We start from the raw sequence: 20,325 nt of genomic DNA, 5'->3' as shown, positions 1-20,325 counted from the left end.
GAAAGCAAAAGAAGAAAAAAATGTGTCTATCAGAAAGTCTTCATTTTCTAGCAATATTCTCAGTAACCATTGGTGTCTTGGTGCATGCAACAGTCTAACTTTTAAAAAAATAAACTACAAAAAAATGTCAAACTTTTACAATGATAAACCAGAGGGACACATGAGATTGAATTTTCTACCCATTCATACAAATATCATAATTACATATTCTCTATAATTTTCAAGGTGCTCTCTTAGACATTATCACATTTAATAGTTCCGTGAAGGAGACAGAATAAGAGAAGTACAATCGCTAATATGTTAAAGAAACTTGGAAGTTAAGTAACTGGTTTTTTTGTTGTTGTTGTTGTTAATCCTCACCCGAGGATATTTTTCCATTGATTTTTAGAGACAGTGGAAGAGAGGGGGAAAGACAGAGAGAAACATTCATGTGAGAGAAACACATCGATTGGTTGCCTCCTACATGCGCCCTGATCAGGGTCTGGGCAGGGGAGTAGCCTGCAACCGACGTACATACTCTTGACAGGAATCAAACCTGGGACCCTTTGGTCTGCAGGCCAATGCTCTATCCACTGAACCAAACTGGCTAGGGCATAAGTAACTGTTTTTAAGTTCTCTCAATGGACTGGAACTGGAGAACCAGCTCCTGACTTCATACATGTTTCATTGAGAACAAGAGTAATATAGAGATTACAATATAAACTATACTTATAACTCTACTAGAGGCCAGGTGCATGAAATTTGTGCATGGACAGGGGGTGGGAGGGGGGTCCCCTTAGTCCAGACTGCACTCTCTCCAATCTGGATGACCCCTTGGGAGATGTCCGACTGCCGGTTTAGGCCCAATCCCGGGAATCGGGCCTAAACCGGCAGTCGGACATCCCTCTCACAATCCTGGACCACTGGCTCCTAATCGCTCACCTGCCTGCCTGCCTGTTTGCCCCTAACTGCCCCCCCTGCTGGCCTGATCGCCCCTCACTGCCTCTGTGTGCTGGCCTGATCAACCCTCACTGCCTCTGCATGCTGGCCTAACTGCCCCTAACTGCCCCCTCTGCCAGCCTGGTCACCCCTAACTGGCCCCCGCCAACCTGGTTGCCCCCAACTGCCCCTGCCTCATTGGCCTAGTTGCCCCTCACTGCCCCCCCTGCCAGCCTAACTGCCCCCAACTGCCCCCCTGCCAGCCTGGTCATCCCCAACTGCACCCCCCGGCCAGCCTGGTTGCCCTTAACTGCCTCCCCCCTGCCGGCCTGGTCACCCCCAAATGCCCCCCTGCTGGCCTGGTTGCCCCCAACTGCCCCCTCCTGCCGGCCTGGTTGTCCCACGCAGCCTGCTGTTCAGTCATTTTGTTGTCCCTCACTAACCCCCCTGCTGGCCTGGTCACCCCACACAGCCTGCTGTTTAGTCATTTGGTCTTGGTCATCCCTCACTAACCCTCCTGCCAGCCTGGTTGCCCCATACAGCCTGCTTGTTCAGTCATTTGGTCTTGGTTGTCCTCACTAACCCCCCTGCCAGCCTGGTCATAGGCAGCCATCTTGTGAGGGCGGGAGGGTCAATTTGCATATTATCTCTTTATGATATAGGATAGTTTCTTGGATGATCAATAAAACACAAAAATAACTCAAAACTCACTGGAAACTCTTCCCCGAGAACACTTCCCCAGTAACTTGCTATAATAAAAATATTACTAGGCACTATGAGTGATATTCATTGAAACAAACCAATCTAAAACCTTTTTGTTACTTCATATAAAATTTTGATTGCCTTGTATCAAGAATTAAAGGTGTAGATTTAACATTAAAAATCAAGAGTTAAAATTAAATAATTATATTAGCAAGAGTATGGAAGCCTTTTGTATGATAATGGTTTTTAAAACTTGGACTCTTCACTTTATATATTTAGATTAAGAGAGGTTATGTATAATAAAGTATAAGATTAAAATCAATTTCTTCATCTGTAAAACAAGGGAGCTGGAATAAGTGTCCTGAACTCTGTGATTCTAGACAAGTATGTATTTTTTAACTCATCTACAGTTCTGAGGATAGGAATTAATTCAAACATGTTTTCTAAAAAAAAACATTTTGTCAACTAAAATGTCATTTAAATATAACTTTAAAATTTGAATGTATTGTAAAACAAATTCAAGTTTTTTTGTGAGTGTTTATGATAAAATATGAGACTCCAAGGGAAATATACAATTACTTGTTCATGATGTTCTGTCTCTGTGGAAACAGAGGGAAATAGAAGTATTGATTTAAGGTGGAACACTGCGTGTTCATGCTTATCAACCTCACTGAATGAGTTTCCATCCCTGATTCTAGTGTGTCAATATCTTTTAAAATATATATTCTGAAATCTTAATTAGCTTTATATCACATGGCATGTTTGATAAAACAGGTGAATAGCATAGAATCCTCTTGCAAATTATAACTATCCTCCAGATGGGCAATGATACATTCATTACAAAAAACGATCTTTGAATAGTTTTTCCTAAATAACTCTTAGCCCTTATGAATGTACAATTAACCAGCACACTTATTTCTATCATTTCTAGCAGGATATGATGACTTTCTCAATGAATTACTAAAGCTAAGATGCAGTATTTCTACTGACCTCCCGTGAGCTGCCAGTCTAATAGTTTTGTCAAAAGGCTTCCCCTCATGCCTAGCCAGTGTGGCCCAGTGGTTGAGCATTGACCTATGAACCAGAAGGTCACAGTTCGATTGACCAGGTTGTGGGCTTGATCCTCAGTGTGGGGCATGCAGGAGGCAGTCGATCAATGATTCTCTCTCATCACTCCCTCTCCCTTCCTCTCTGAAATCAATAAAAATATATTTTCTTAGAAAGGCTAGGCTTCCCCTCATGACCTGTTCTTGATGAACTAACTTATTGCTGTGTCCTTGTCTAACAACTTGTGAACTCTCCCTTTCTAATAATGCAATATTTCATTTTATATCACTTTTGCAATTAACATCTAACTCACAATTTAGAATTTACCCAAATTACTATTTCTTTTTGGAATGTTGTACATGTTCATCTCCCCAGACCTATCTTATTCTCTGATTGTTCAGAAATTACACCATGTGACTGAACAATTGTATATGTCAATGAGATCATGCCTATGAATGAGCAAAGACAGCATGTTGTACAGAACATCAGCTTTCCCAAACTAGTCACTAATGATCACCTCCATGGTTTTTATCGTATTTGAAATATAACATACCACTCTGGGGATTTGGAGCCTACTTGTGTATCAACTGCTTGATTTAATACTAAATATTTTTTTTCCTTAAAATGACTCTCTACTTCAATAAACATATTATAAAGACAACTTTCTATCCACACCATAAGTGGAAACCCAGTACCATGTGCCACAAATAGATAGTAAGTCTAAAATTAAATACTAAAAAGAATACAAAAGGAATCTTATTAAATTCTGGTTGGCTACAAGTGCCCACAAAAAACACTAAGTCTAGTTCATTAAAAATAGGTATTACTAACTATGCTGTATACCTGAAACTAATATAATATTGAATATCAACTGTAATTGAAAAATTTTTTTTTCAAGTGGGGATTAGTAAATGTATAGGAACATTCAAGCATTTAATAATTTCATTCAGAATGAGGAAAGGCTTAAAGTTAAGTGTCCATTTCAAAAAGTTATTTTCAAAAAGGTAATGGGGTAAACCTAAAAACAATAGAAAAATAAAAATGATAGCAGAATTGATGAAATAGAAAACAAAGATACAATTGAAAATATCAGCAAAAGCAAAAATTAGTTCTTAAAAAGTCTAATATAATTGGGAAACTTGTGGCAAGACTGATCAAGGTAAAAGCAAAGAAGTCACACAAAGAGACCAATGGTGGAAATGAAAAATAGAATCCATCAAAAATTAAAGGGGTAAAAGAATTAGAACTTGAAGGTAATGGATTTGAAAATGTTTTAAATGGATAAATTCCTGAAAAGAAAAATAAAGTAACAAAACTAATTCAAGAAATGTCAATGCTAATAAATATATTCAATCACTGCTATTTAAAATCTCCCCACAGAGAAAACATTAGCCTAGGCTGTTTTACTGGTGATTTGTACCAAATATTAAATAAACAGATAACTTTATTTTACAAATTCAACCAGAGAATATAAAAACAGAAACTACCCCCAAATAACTTCATGATAATATTTCTAAACCAGATTATCTAAACCAAATTGGGACAGTATAAAAAAGGAAAATTACTGGCTAATCTAATTCATAAACATAGACACATTAGCAAGTTGAATCCAGCAATGTATAAAAAAAGATAATAACAACTGACCAAATTGTATTTTTCAGATATAAAATTTAATGTCTATTAATGGCAAAAAAGGAAATAAAATAAAATCTTTTTGTAAACAAAAAGTAAATGGGAACACCTTGTAAGGGGAAACTAAAGGCAAACCTCATGTCTAACAGTGATATGGCTACAGTACTTTTCTGTCTCCTTTTCTATTCAATATTTTACTGGAGGTGCAGTATAAGACAGGAAAAAAGGAAGAGAGGAACAAGGATTAGGGGAGGGAAAGTGGAAACAAAACTATCACTATTCACACTTGGAATTGACAATAGAGTTTATCAAGATTACTAATATAAGTTCTATTATATTTCTATATACCAGCATGAGTTTTTTAAAAATAAGTATTTCTAAATAATATAGGGTGTAGATGATATATTATAGAATTGTACCCTTGAAACCTATATAATCTTATTAACCAACTAGAGGCCCGGTGCACGGATTCATGTACCAGTGGGGTCCCTTGGCCTGGCCTGTGCCCTCTCGCAATCTGGGACCCCTTGGGGGGTGTTGGATGGCCAGTTTCAGCCCGATCCCCACAGGCCCAATCCAGACAGGAGGGAACCCAATCCCCACAAGCCCAATCCAGACAGGAGGGAGCCCAATCCTGTGCATTGAGTGTCTGTCCCCTGGTGGTCAGTGCGCATCATAGTGACCAGTCGACCAGTCATTCAGTTGTTCGGTAGCTTAGGCTTTTATCTTAATATATAAAAACCCTGGGTCCGACACATCCGCAGCAACTGGAGGCTTGATTGACTGTTTGCTAGGCTGCGTGTGCAGCAGGTGAGCGGGCTGAACTGCTGACCTCTCAGAGAGAGAGAGAGAGAGGTGGGGCTGGTCAGCAGCGGCAGCAGTTGCTGGTGAGGCCAGGAGAGAGAAGCAGGGTGATCAGACCCTGCTTCTCTCTCCTTCGCTAGCAGCCAAGGCCCTCTCTCTTTCCCAGACATTAGCAGTTCAGCCACTCACCAGCAGCCAGGGGTGGCTGCTGATCAGCCCTGCCTCTATGATCAGGCCCGGAGATAGGCACGCAGATGCTGACTGGCATAGAAACTGACCAATCAGAACCAAATCTGGGTGAATTGCAAGGAGCCAATGGCTGCCTAGGAGGCAGAGCTTTTGATGCTGACTAGCATAGAAACCGACCAATCAGAACTTAATCTGGGTGAATTGCGAGGAGCCAATGGCTGCCTAGGAGGCAGAGCTTTTGACACTGACTGGCATAGAAACTGACCAATCAGAACCAAATCTGGGTGAACTGCGAAGTAAGATCCTAAGATGGGGGCTGAGGAGTGGTTTTAGGGGAAACAGCTATTTGGTGTAAGGTGTAAGAAAGTGATTCAATTTTTTTTTTTTAGAAAGTAAAATGGATTTTTTAAAAATAAATCTTTATTCAGATTATTACAATTGTTTCTCCATTTTCCCCCCATAGCTCCCCTCCACCCGGTTCCCACCCTACCTTCTGCCCTTACCTCCCCACCACTGTCCTCATCCATAGGTGTATGATTTTTGTCCAGTCTCTTCCTGAACCCCCCATACCCCTTTCCCCCTGAGAATTATCAGTCCACTCCCTTTCTATGCCCCTGATTCTATTATATTCACCAGATTATTCTGTTCCTCAGGTTTTTAATTCACTTGATTTTTAGGTTCACTTGTTGATAGATATGTATTTGTTGTTCATAATTTTTCTCTTTACTTTTTTCTTCTTCCTCTTCTTTAAGAATACCTTTCAGCATTTCATATAATACTGGTTTGGTGGTGATGAACTCCTTTAGCTTTTTCTTATCTGTGAAGCTCTTTATCTGATCTTCAATTCTGAATGATAGCTTTGCTGGGTAGAGTAATCTTGGTTGTAGGTTCTTGCTCTTCATCACATTGAAAATTTCTTGCCACTCCCGTCTGGCCTGCATAGTTTCTGTTGAGAAATCAGCTGACAGTCGTATGGGTGCTCCCTTGTAGGTAATTAACTGTTTTTCTCTTGCTGCTTTTAAGATTCTCTCTTTGTCTTTTGCTCTTGGCATTTTAATTATGATGTGTCTTGGTGTGGTCCTCTTTGGATTCCTTTTGTTTGGGGTTCTGTGTGCTTCCTGGACTTGTAAGTCTATTTCTTTCACCAGGTGGGGGAAGTTTTCGGTCATTATTTCTTCAAATAGGTTTTCAGTATCTTGTTCTCTCTCTTCTTCTGGCACCCCCATAATTCTGATGTTGGTATGCTTGATGTTGTCCCAGAGTCTTCTTACACTATCTTCAACTTTTTGGATTTTTTTTTTTGCTTTTTGCTTTTTCGGTTGAGTGTTTTTTGCTTCTTTGTATTTCAATTCTTTGACTTGATTCTTGTGTTCCTCTAGTCTGTTTTGGGGTCTCTGTATAATATTTTTTATTTCAGTCAGTGCATGTTTAATTTCTAGTTGGTCCTTTTTCATATCCTCGAGGGTCTCGCTAAATTTATCGGCCTTTTCTAGGATATTCTTGAAAAGCCTTATAACCGTGGTTTTGAATTCTATATCCAGTCGTTTGTTTTCCTCCATTTCTTTCGTTTGTGATCTCTTTCTTTGATGCCGCATTTTCACTGCTTCCCTGAGTTGGTAGGGTAAATTTGTGTGCTAGGTTTCCTATATGGCCCAGTGGGTCGGCCTCCCCAGTTAACCTGAGGTGGACACTCTTGGTGCACCCCTTTGTGGATTATGTGTATAGCCTTGTTGTAATTAAGTCTTGATTGTTGTTGGTATCACTGGGAGGAATTGACCTCCAGGCCAGTTGGCTGTAAGGATCAGCTACGTCTACGCTGGGAGAAGTTCGGTGCTGGAGACAGCCTTATAGGATTAGACTTGCCAAATTGCAATAGCCTCTGTGCTCAGCTTGGATGGGGTGGAGTCTCAGGGCGGAGCAGACAGTGTTGGCTTCCCGTCAGCCTTGCCCTTGCGCACACGCTCAGACCTCTGCCTTCCCCGGCTCCCGAGTCTCCGCCCGAGAGTCCAGGCTCCCCCCACAAGAGCGTGGGTCCCCAGGGGTTCGCCTGGAACTGGGGTTCAGTGCAGTCAGATCTGGGGCTCAGTGCAGTCAGGAGCCTCTGACTCCCTTCCACTAGGGAAAGCCTGTGGCAACCTCCGCTTCCTTTGTGCGCACTGGCACGCGCGCACCTTCAGACCTCTGCCTTCCCCGGCTCCCGAGTCTCCGCCCGAGAGTCTAGACCCCCCCCCGTAAGAGCGTGGGTCCCCAGGGGCTCGCCCGGAACTGGGGTTCAGTGCAGTCAGAACTGGGGTTCAGTGCGGTCGGGGGCTTCCTTCCCCCTTCCGCCAGAGAAAGTCAGCCAGGCTCTCAGCCGCCCTTCCTCTCTGCGTGCACAAAGACCCTTTGCCGTACCTCCAATTCTCTGTGAGCTTTTCTCTTTCCTTCTAGTTGTAGAATTTTCACTCAGCCAGCTTTCCTGTGGTTCTGGATGGTGTCCGTTCTGTCTTTTAGTTGTAGTTTTGAAATTGTTGTGCGAGGCAGCAGTTTAGGTGCTTACCTATGCCGCCATCTTGGTTTCTCCTGATTCAATTTTTTAATGACTGGTTTGGCAGTATAGTGCATATGGCTGGCTATCAGTCCAGATATAGGGATTATGTGTTTTTGTCTGCCAAGAAAATCTCCTCCTGCTGAAAAAGGATTTTCCCCCACATTTAAGCAATCCTATCCTATATAATCTATCTATACTAAAAAAAGGATAATATGCTAATTAGACCAGGTCAACCGGCCACCTTCCAGATGTCCAACATTTTTCTAGACAAAGCCATGGTGGATGGGGGCTGAGGCAGAGGCAGATAGGGGCAATCTGGTTGGCAGGGGAGGGCAATTGGGGGCGAGATCAGGCCGGCAGGGGAGGGCAGTTGGGGGCGAGATCAGGCTGGCAGGGGAGGGCAGTTAGGGGTGATCAGGCAGGCAGGCAGAGGCAGTTAGGGGTGATCAGGCAGGCAGGCAGAGAGGTTAGGGGCAATTTGGCAGGCAGGGGGCAAGGTAGGGGCAATCAGGCCGGCAGGGGGGCAATGTAGGGCAATCAGGCCAGGAGGGGGGCAATCAGGTCAGCAGGCAGAGGTGTTAGGGGCGATCAGGCAGGCAGGTGAGTGGTTAGGAGCCAGCCATCCTGGATTGGGAGAGGAATGTCTGACTGCCGGTTTAGGCCCAATCAGTCAGATATCCCCCGAGGGGTCCCAGATTGAAGAGGGTGCTGGCTGGGCTGAGGAACCCCATGTACAAATTTTGTGTACCGGGCCTCTAGTATATATATATATATCTCCAATAAATTTAATAAATTTTTTTTAAAAAAGAAAAAGTAAAGAGGACCAGATAAAACTAGTTTTAATATTTCAAACCCAGTATGTTTATAATATTATTTCAACATGTAATTAATATTATAAACTATTTATGAGGAACCTGATAGCCATGTATAATAGTAAGAAAAAATAATTACCTTGGAATCATTATAACAAAAGAAAATTTAAAAATAATTTTATTGAGAATATTACAGGTGTCCTCCATTTTTCCCCCTAAACTCCCCTCCACCTGGTTCCTTCCCTACCCAAGGCTTTCACCACCCTATTGTCTGTGTCCATAGGTAATGCATATATGCATGTAAGATCTTTAGTTAAACTCTTCTGGACACCCCCCTTCCCTCTGAGATTCATCAGTCTGTTCCATGTTTCCATGTCTCTCATTCTATTTTATTCATCAGTTTATTTTGTTCATTAGATTCTTACTCCTTTACTTTGATTTTTAGATTCAATTGTTGATAGATATGTATTTATTGCTTTCTTCTCCTTCTTCTTCTTCTTCTTCTTCTTCTTCTTCTTCTTCTTCTTCTTCTTCTTCTTCTTCTTCTTCTTCCTCTTCTTCTTTTTCTTCTTCTTCTCTTCAAGAATATCCTTCAACATTTCACGTAATACTGGTTTGGTGGTGATGAACTCCTTTAGCTTTTCTTGTCTGTGAAGCTCTTTATCTGACCATCAATTCTAAATGATAGCTTTGCTGGGTACAGTAATCTTGGTTGTAGGTCCTTGCTTTTCATCATTTTGAGTATTTCTTGCCACACCCTTCTGGCCTACAAAGTTTCTGTTGAGAAATCAGCTGACAGTCATATGGGCATTCCCTTGTAGGTAACTAACTGCTTTTCCCTTGCTGCTTTTGAGATTCTCTCTTTGACTTTAATCTTTGGCATTTTAATTATGATGTGTCTTGGTGTGGGCCTCTTTGGATTCCTCTTGGTTGGAACTCTTTGCACTTCCTGGATTTGTAATTCTATTTCTTTCACCAGGAAGGGTAAGTTTTCTCTCATTTCTTCAAATAGGTTTTCAATATCTTGCTCTCTCTCTTCTCCTTCTGGCACCCCCATAATGCAAATGCTAGTATGTTTGAAGTTGTCCCAGAGGCTCCTTACACTATCTTCATATTTTTGAATTCTTTTTGCTGTTCTGATAGGGTGTTTTTTGCTTCCTCATATTCCAAATTGTTGATTTGATTATCAGAATCCTCTGCTCTACTGTTGAATCCCTGTAAATTATTCTTTATTTCAGTTAGTGTATGCTTAATTTCCAACTGGTTCTTTTTCATGTCTTTGAGATTCTCACTTAGATCCTTGAAAATCTCACTAAGTCCCTTGAGCCTCTCATTAAGATCATTGAGTAACCTTATAACCATTGTTTTGAACTCTGTACCCAGTAGTTTGTTTGCTTGCATTTTTTTCATTTGTAACATGTTTCTTTGTCTCTGCATTTTTGCTGCTTCCCTGTGTTTGTTTCTATGTATTAGGTAGAGCCATTGTGTCTTCTGAAATTGGTAGATGGCCTTGCTTATTAGGTGTCTGTCCTGTAGGGCCCAGTAGCTCAGTCTCCCCAGTCCCCTGAACTTGGAACTCTAAATGCGTCCCTGTGTGGGCTGTGTGCAAGGTTTTGTTGTAGTTGAGCCTTGATTGCTGTAGGCATCACTGGGAGGAATTGACCTCCAGGCCAGTTGTCTGTGAGGGCCAGCTGTGTCTACAATAGAAGAACTGCTGTGCAGGAGACACCCTTATGGAGCAGGGCTTGCTTCAGTGGGGCTTTGGTACTCACTGAGTCTGCCCCTTGAGTGTCACTAGTGGATGCATAGAGTTGTAATCTGGTATAGCTTGAAGCTGCCCACTGGGTGCACTGGCTCTGAGGCCTCTTGGGAGGTGCAATGGCTCTGAGGCCTCTTGGGAGGTGCAAAGTCAGCCACAGCCTGGGGCTACCCTGCAGGAGCTACAGAGAGATCTGCAGATGGCTGCTACTTGTATTGAGCGAGGAAGTGCCTAGGCAAGGCCCAGCAATGAAGCAAGGTAGGCTGCTGCTAGTGCTGGGTCTTAGGCCTTTTATCTATAGGTTTCTGGCACACTGACTTCAGCTGCTGTTTGTTTAAGAGAATTTGGGAAAGTCTGAAGCCTGAGTTAGGGCAGGCCATTGATATGGAAAAGCAGCTGCAAACAGCTTGGGTGGGGCTTCAAATGGAATGGGGCGGGGCCTCAGGGAATCACCAGAGCTGAGCAAAGAATGTGGGCCATGCTGATGAAAACTCAGATATGGCTGCCAGCCAGCTCTGTAATGAGGGAGGTCCCAGCAAAGGAACAATGATCCATGTGAGCACCCCTGTCTGGGAGAAAGCTACTTCTGAGTTCCTGCCCTGATACCAGACAATGCAGTTCTCCCCATATGTTTCTAGATTCCCCCAAAGCTACAGCCCAGGCTGGAACTCAGAGGAAGCAAGACTGTGTAAGTGCATGCATGGGCTCATTAAGATGAACACTTGGGACTCCAGCAGCCTCTGTGTCACTTAACCACAATCCCTACTGGCTTTTAAAGCCCAAAGTTATGGGGACTTCTCTTCCCAGCTCTGGAACCCTGGGCTGGAGGACTGGTGTGGGACTGGGAGCCCCTCTTCTCATGGAAGGCCTTGAAGATAAAACTCCCGATTAAAAATAACATCACACATGGGTGCCAGACCAACCGGTTCTGTGCCTCCATCCCTCCTATCAGTCTCATTGTGCTTTCTTCTTTACTTCTCTAGTTGTAGGACTTCCATTCAGCCAGATTTCAGGCAGTTCTGAATGATGGTTGTTCTGTATTTTAGCTGTAATTTTGATGTGGTTGTGGGATGCAGAAAGTACAGGTGTTTACCTACATGCCATCTTGGTTCTCCAACAAAAGAACTTTTATAAAAATTTTATGAAATCTAGAAACTTTTACAAAAGTCATTAAAAATGGAAAACTCAAGTTTGACATGCTTGATGTACATAATGGGCAGGAAGTCTCAATATCTTTGAAAAATCAACTCTCCTCAAATTGATCTTTTAATTTGAAGTAATTTCAATCAAAATTCCAACAACCAAATAAGTTCACGTAAAAAATAAAACTTGACAAACTGATTCTAAACATTATTTTTAAAGAACAAAGCAACATAAATAAAAACACTCAGAAGTATAAGGGGAAAAACCTGCTTTACTTACAAATCCTATATAATGAAAGCCTAATATGCAAATTGCCCCCTCCAGCTGTCATTGGACTGGGAGTTTGACCAGGAATTTGATCACTTGCTATGATATGTGCTGACCATCAGGGGGTGGCGCAAAACATGGTGGGTGTCATCGACTCAGTGCAGGCAGCAGGTGGCAGTGGAGGTGCTGCTTGCCCCGATGGGCCCTGACGAGAGCAGGCCCGCAGTGGGATGACGGAGCAGGTGAGCGGGTGGCACCAGGTCAAGGCGGGTGCGATGCGGGCCCGATTGCCCCCCCAATCGCCCCACAGATGGTGACCAGCAGCCGGCAGGCCCTGATCGCCCAATTGGTGCTGGGCCCTGGGCTGGGATGGGAACCTGAGGGTGGGTGGTGGAGATCAACCTCCCATGGCACCTGGGCAGAGGGCTGCGACCTCTTGCCAGCTACCTGGGGGTGGAGATGACAGGGATGGAGGTGTGGTGAGAATGCGGGGTGTCCACCGAGCTCTCTCTCACTCCCCCTGCTACCCTTACCCAAGACACCAGGGCTCGTGTGCCAGGGAAGCCCCTATGCTCAGGTGCTGGGCACCTGCAAGGAGCCCGCCCCACACCCGCGTGACCTCTTCTGGGTGAGCCAGTCTGCAGCCACCAGGACCACAGAGGCCAGTTGGGCTCCCCGTAGGTTTGTGCAGGAGCTGGTCTGCGAGGTCGGCTGGGACAGAGCGCGCTGCCCACCTGGCTTCTGTGCAGCACTGCTGGGTGGCCCAGAGGCCCATGCTGGGACCTGCCCACAGCGTCTGGCCTCACTCACCGCATCTCTGTATGGGGACTTAGGCACTGTGAATCAGGTGGTTGGGGGGTGCACAGAGGCCTGGGGGCCCAGGTGCTGCTGAGGGCCCAGAAGTCAGCTGGGACCTGCCCTTCCATGCCAGATGCTCATCCTTTATTGCCGGCCAGACCTAAGGGATGGCACCCATGCACGAATTTTGTGCACTGGGCCTCTAGTCTTAATATAAAATGATAATAGCTAAACTAATGTGGTATTTGCACAAGAACAATAAAATAGAGAAAAAAGCTTAGAAACATATCCATGCATTTTTGGAAACTCAATTGAAAACATGATTTTATTTCCAATAACTGGAAATATGACAGTGTATTTGTAGAGTTCAAGGGGAAAACCGTGCATACAAAAAAATATTACTGGGACAAGTGGTTATATACACAGAAACAAAAATTTGTCTGTACTTCACAGTGTGCACAAATATCAACTTCAGATGATTAAGGGCAGAGTAAGAAATTCAAATCTTAAAGTTTTCAGAAATATATATAATACAATATCCTTATGATCTCAAGATAGAAAAGAATTCCCTAAACAACAAATAGAAAACACTAAACATAAAAAAAGATGGTCACATTCGAACTACATTAAATTAAGAACTTCATCTAAGGCAAGCTAGTTAAATCAGAACAAGGTATTTGCTACACAGATAATTGACAAATGTGTCCAGAATATACAGAGAACTCTTAAAAATAAAAAAAAAGATCCCTAGCTGGTTTTGCTCAGTGAATAGAGCATCGACCTGCAGACAGAAGGGTCCCGAATTCAATTCCAGTCAAGGGCACATGCCAGGGTTGTAGGCTCGATCACCAGTAGGAGGCATGCAGGAGGCAGCCAATTCTCTCTCATCATTGATGTTTCTATTTCCCTCTCCCTCTCACCTTCCTCTGAAATCAATAAAAATATTTAAAAAATAAATAAATAAAAATAAAAAATAAATTAAAAAACAAACAAACTAAAATAAAACTGGCCAAAAGACTCTAATTTATATATACTCTTTTGCATACATAATATTTTCATTTAAAAATAATAACAATTAAATTTGTACTATAAATTGTGTCTTGTACATAGGATAAAGTAAAAAACAACAACAAACAGGCTTCAAATTTCTCTGTTTGAAATAGTGCCTTTCTCTAAGTAGTCCCAAGAGTACTTAGAATGTGGCTAATCCAAATTAAGTGTCTGTAAATATAAAACCACTCCACATTTTGAAGATTTTGTATGAAAAAAGAATATAAAATACCTAAGTTATAAGTTTTATACTGATTACATGGTGAAATTATCACATTTTTGATATATTTGAGTTAAATAAAACATACTATTAGAACAGCGGAGAGGCACCTGGCCCAGCTTGAGCTCTGCACCAATGGAGAAGTGCCCGGTCTGCCCTGCCACCTTGACAAGGGGCCTGCCTGAATCCTGGTGCCTGCCTCCCTGACCCAATATGCCCAATCTGGTGCCCCTGGATGACTGGCCTCACCACCTTGAAGTGTTGCACCCGGACTTGCCACCTTCACCAAATGCTGCCAGAAACAGGAACCAGCCACCACAACCCACTGTGCCTGGCCCAGTGCTGCCGGACAAACAGACCCACTGCCTGACATTGCTGATAGAAGTGGCCTGAAACCCCCAGATGCTCAGACTTGCCACAGCAACTAAGCATGCCTAACCCAGTGCCATCAGAAGATCAGACCCACCACTGTGACCTGGCAGGACCTGTCACCTCTGGATACACAGATGCAACCCCATGACCCCAAGAGCCTCACCGGGTGCTTCAGACTGGTGGGCTGATAAAATGGGGAGACAAAGAAACAGCCTTTGAATGAAAGAAATGGAGGAATCACCAGAAAAGTAACTTAATGAAATGGAGGCAATCAATTTGTCAGATAAGTAATTCAAAGTAACAGTAATAAAGGTGCTAAAACAACTCAGTGAGAACTATAAACAACTTAATAAAAATTATAAGGGACTTAATGAGATCTACACCAACATGAAAAGTGAGGTTGAAACAATAAACAAAAATCAATCAGAAATGAAGAATGACATAGGTGAAATAAAGAACACTTGGAGCCCAGTCATGGTGGCTCAATGGTTGAGCATCAACCTATAAACCAGGAGGTTACAGTTCGATTCCTGGTCTGGACATATGCCCAGGTTGTGGCTTGGTCCCCAGTGTGGGGTTAGCAGTGGGTAGCTGATCAATGATTCTCTCTCATCATTGATGTTTCTATCTCTCTCTCCCTTTCCCTTCCTCTCTGAAATCAATAAAGAAATTAAAAAAAAAAAACACCCTAGAAAGATTCAACAGTAGACTAGAAGAAGCTGAGGAAAGAATTAGCCAATTAGAAGATAAAGTAGAAAAAAACACTGAACCAGAATAGCAAATGGAAAAAAAAATTTAAAAGCAGGAGGAGAGTTTAAGGCAGCTTTGGGACAACATGAAATTAACATTCACATAATAAGTGTACCAGAAGGAGAAGAATCTGAGCAAGGAATATAGAACCTATTTGAAGAAATAATGAGAGAAAATTTCCCTGACCTGGTAAAGAAAACAGTCATAAAGTCCAGGAAACACAAAGTACCAATCCAGATGAACCCAAAAGACCCACACCAAGACACATCATAATTAAAATAGGAAATTTTAAAGATGAAGAAAGAATATTAAAGGATACAAGATAGAGACAGACAGTTACCTACAAGGGAGCTCCCAGTAGACTGTCAGCTGATTTCTAAATAGAAAAACGATAGGCCAGAAAAGAATGGGATGATGTACACAAAGTGATGCAAAGCAAGGGATTCAATCCAAGACTACTCTATCCAGCAAGGCTAACATTCAAAAGTTTTATGCAAATGGATTGAAAAAGAAAGTGGGGGTAGCAATACTCATATCTGACACAATTGAAGATGAAACTAGGAGTGTCACAGATAAAATAAAGCCTAAAAGAGTTTATTACCACAAAACCAGCAGTGCAAGAAATGCTAAAGAGACTGTTTTAAGAAAAAAAAAATAGAGAGAGAGGAAGGAACACAAGCATAAAGAACAAAAATGGCAACAAATAACAATACCTAACAATAATAACCTTCAATGTAAATGGCTTAAATGCTCTAAAAGACATACAGTAGCTGAATGGATAAGAAAACATGACCCATATATATGCTGTCTGCAAGAGACTCACCTAAGAACAAAAGACTCACACAGGATGAAAGTGAATTGATGCGGGAAAAATTTTTATGCAAATGATTGAAAAAAAAGTGGTGGTAGCAATACTTATATCTGACAAAATAGATTTCAAAATGAAGGCAATAACAAGAGACAATGAAGGCCACTTCATAATAACAAAGGGATCAATAAAACAAGAGAATATAACCCTGGAAAATATACATGCACCCAATATAGGAGCAGCCAAATATATTTAAAAAACTTATGGAGAACTTAAAGGAAAAAATAGACAGTGATACAGTCATAGTAAGAAATTTTAACACCCCACTGACATCACTGGATAGATCTTCTAGATAAAAAAAATCAACAAGGAAACAGTGACCATAAACAAAACACTGGATCAAATGGACTTAATAGACATTTACAGAACATTTCATCCCAAAGCTGCAGAATATACATTCTTCTCAAATGCACATAGGACATTCTCAAAGATAGGCCCTGTAATTGGCCAGAAACTAAATCTCTGCAAATTTGAAAAGACTGAAATCATATCAAGCATTTTTCAGATCACAATGGCATGAAAATACAAATCAACTACAATAAAAACACCTCAAATAATTCAAACACATGAAAGTTAAATAGCATGTTATTAAACAATGAATGAGTTACCAATGAAATCAAGGAAGAAATAAAAAACTTCCAGGAAAAAAATGAAAATGAACACATAACAACCCCAAAATCTATGGGACATAGTGAAAGCAGTCCTGAGAGGGAAGTTCATAGCACTACAGGCCTATCTCAAAAATCACACACAAAAAAAATTTGCTAATAAACTATCTAACTCCACAACTTAAATAGGTAGAAAGAGAAGAACAAGAAAATCCTAAAGTAAGTAGGAGAAAGGAAATAATAAATATCAGAGTGGAAATAAATGACATAGATACTAAAAAACAAAAACAAAAACAAACAAAAAAAAAAGATCAATGAATCCAAGAGCTGGTTATTTGAAAAGATAAACATGATTAATGAACCATTAGCCAAACTCATAAAGAAACAAAGATAGAGGACCCACATACATAAAATCACAGATGAAGGATGTGAAATAACAACTGACACCATAGAAATACAAAGGACTGTGAGAAAATACTATGAAAAACTAGATGAACAACGTGGATGAAATAAACAAGTTCCAAGAAAAATATAATCTTCTAAAACTGAATCAAGAAGAATCAGAAAACCTGAATAGGCCTATAACAACTGATGAAAATGAAGCAGTAATAAAAAAAACCAAACTCCCAGCACACAAAAGCCCGGGCCTGCATGGCTTCACAGAGGAGTTTTCCAAAGATTCAAAGAAGAACTAACACCTATTCTCCTCAAACTATTCCAAAAAATACAAGAGGGAGGAACACTTCCAACCTCTTTTCACAAAACCAGCATTATTCTAATTCCAAAACCAGATAAAGATACTACATAGAAAGAGAACTACAGGCCAGTATCTCTGATGAACACAGATGCTAAAATCCTCAACAAAATATTAGCAAATCAGGTCCAGCAATATGTTAAAAATATCATAAACCTTGATCAAGTGGGATTTATTCCAAGGCTGCAAGGCTGGTACAATATTCAGAAATCAATAAATGTGATACACCACATAAACAAAATAAAAGACAAAAATCACATGATCACTATGCTCAATTAATATTTGTCAAAGGAGGCAAGAGCATACAATGGAGTCAAGACAATCTCTTCAATAAATGGTGTTGGGAAAATTGGACAGATACATACAAAAAAATGAAACTAGACCACTAACTTATACCATACACAAAAATAAACTCAAAATGGATAAAGGACTTAATCATAAGATGGGAAACCATAAAAATCTTAGAGGAATCCACAGGCAGCAAAATCTCAGACATATGCCAAAGCAATATCTTCACCGATACAGCTCCTAGGGCAATGGAAACTAAAGAGAAAATAAACAAATGGGACTACATCAAAATAAAAAGCTTCTGTACAACAAAAGAAACCATCAACAAAAAAAAACAAGAAAGCCCACTGCATGGGAGAACATATTTGCCACTGTTATCTCTGATAAAGGTTTAATCTCCAACATTTACAGGAAACTCACACAACTTAACAAAAGGAAGATAAACAATCCAATCAAAAGATGGGCAACAGACCTAAATAGATACTTTTCAAAAGAGGACATACAGAAGGCCAAGAGACATATGAAAACATGCTCAAAGTCACTAATCATCTGAGAGATGCAAATCAAAATGACAATGAGGTACCAACTCACACCTTTCAGAATGGCTATCATCAACAAATCAACAAATGACAAGTGCTGGCCAGGATGTGGAGAAAAAGGAACCCTCGTGCACTGCTGGTGGGAATGTAGACTGGTGCAGTCACTGTGGAAAACAGTATGGAGTTTCCTCAAAAAATTAAAAATGGAACTCCCATTTGACCCAGTGATCCCACTTCTAGGAATATATCCCAAGAAACTAGAAACACCAATCTGAATGGATATATGCACCCCTATGTTCATAGCAGCACAGTTTACCATAGCAAAGATTTGGAAACAGACTGGTGCCCATCAGCAAATGAGTGGATTAAAAAACTGTGGTACATCTATACAATTGAATACTATGCTGCTGTAAAAAGAAAGGAACTCCCTACCATTTGCAACAGCATGGATGGACCTGGATAGCATTATGCTAAGCGAAATAAGTCAGTCAGAGAAAAATAAATATCACATGATCTAACTCATTTGTGGACTATAATGAACAACATAAACTGATGAAAACAGATGCAGAGACAGAGAAGCATCGCTGAGACCATCAAACCTCAGAGGGAAGGCAGGGGATGGTGGGGATAAGGGGGAGAGATCAACCAAAGGACTTGTATGCATGCATATAAGCCTAACCAATGGGCACAGACACTAGGGGGAGTCAGTGCACAAGTGGGAGTGGGTGGAGGGGGGGAATGGGGGTATAAGCACACATATGTAATACCTTAATCAGTAAAAAAATCAAATGATCATATCAATTGATGCAAAAAAAGCATTCAACAAAATCCAACACCCATTTTTGATTAAAACTCTCAGCAAAGTGACAATAATAAAGGCCTATATGACAAACCTACAGCCAACATCATACTCAATGGGCAAAAATTAAAGCATTTCCCCTAAGAACAGGAACATTCACCACTTTTTTTTTCCTTTATTGATTAAGGTATTACATATGTATCCTTATCGCCCCATTGCCCACGCCCCCACTCATGCCCTAACCACCCCCCCCACCGTTGTCTGTGTCCATTTGTTGGGCTTATATGCATGCATACAAGTCCTTTGGTTGATCTCTACCCCTTACCCCCACCCTCCCCTACCTTCCCTCTGAGGTTTGAGCATTTGATCGATGCTTCTCTGTCTCTGGATCTGTTTTTGTTCATCAGTTTATGTTGTTCATTATAATCCACAAATGAGTGCAATAATGTGATATTTATTAGGGCAATCAGGCAGGCAGGTGAGTGGTTAGGGGGGACCAAGCAGACAGATAACCAAGCAGATAAAAGATTTGTACTTGGAAAACTACAGAATGTTGAAAAAAGAGATAGAAGAAGATATATACAAGTGGGAGAATGTACCATGTTCATGAATTGGAAGAATCAACATCATTAAAATGTCCATACTACCCAAAGCAGTCTATAGATTCAATTCAATCCCCATTAAAATACCAACAGCATATTCCACAGATCTAGAACAAACACTCCAAAAATTTATACAGAACCAAAAAAGACCCAGAATAGCTACACAATTGTGAGAAAGCAGAACAAAGTTGGAGGAATCACAATACCAGATATCAAGTTATACTACAAAGTCACTGTAATCAAAACAGCCTGGTACAGGCACAGGAACAGGAATATAGATCAATATATCAGAACAGAGAACCCACAAATTAAAACAAACCATTATGTTCAATTAATATTTGACAAAGGAGGCAAGAGCATACAACGGAGTCAGACAGTCTCTTCAATAAATGATGATGGGATAATTGGACAGGTACCTGCAAAAAAGTGAAACTAGGCCATTAACTTACACCATACACAAGAATAAACTGAAAATGGATAAAAGAATTAAATGTGGAAAACCAAGATGGCGGCATAAGGTATACACCTGTACGTGCTGCCTCTCACAACCACACCAAAACTACAACTAAAAGACAAAAACGACTATCACCCAGAACCATGGGAAAGCTGGCTGAGTAGAAGTTCTACAACTAGAAGGAAAGAAAAAAGAGCATTGAGACTGGGTAGGATGTGCAGAGGCGTGGAAAAGCAGAGGTACGGAGGCGTGCGAATCAGGCTGGCGACTGGGTGCGCTGTGTTTTTTCAATCAGGAATGAATACCAGCTCCCTACTGCTCTGAACTCAAGTTTCTGGAGAGAATCTGGGGACCTAGACTCCTACGGGGAGAAGCTAGACCAGCCTTGGGCAAACTACGGCCTGCGGGCCAGATTTGGCT

The 20,325-nt window shown here is 41.2% G+C and overlaps 1 protein-coding gene across 5 annotated transcripts in view; it reads right to left on the bottom strand.

Annotated features, from left to right (window-relative positions):
- SACS (sacsin molecular chaperone) overlaps positions 1 to 20,325 on the bottom strand; it is a 125,767-nt gene that overhangs the window by 90,548 nt on the left and 14,894 nt on the right. The window lies entirely within an intron of this gene.

The sequence above is a fragment of the Plecotus auritus genome (genome assembly GCF_963455305.1).
Source record: "Plecotus auritus genome assembly, chromosome: 3".
Lineage (NCBI taxonomy): Eukaryota > Metazoa > Chordata > Mammalia > Chiroptera > Vespertilionidae > Plecotus > Plecotus auritus.
The sequence above is the reverse complement of the archived record's forward strand: the minus strand, read 5'-3'. Positions and strand labels throughout refer to the sequence as shown.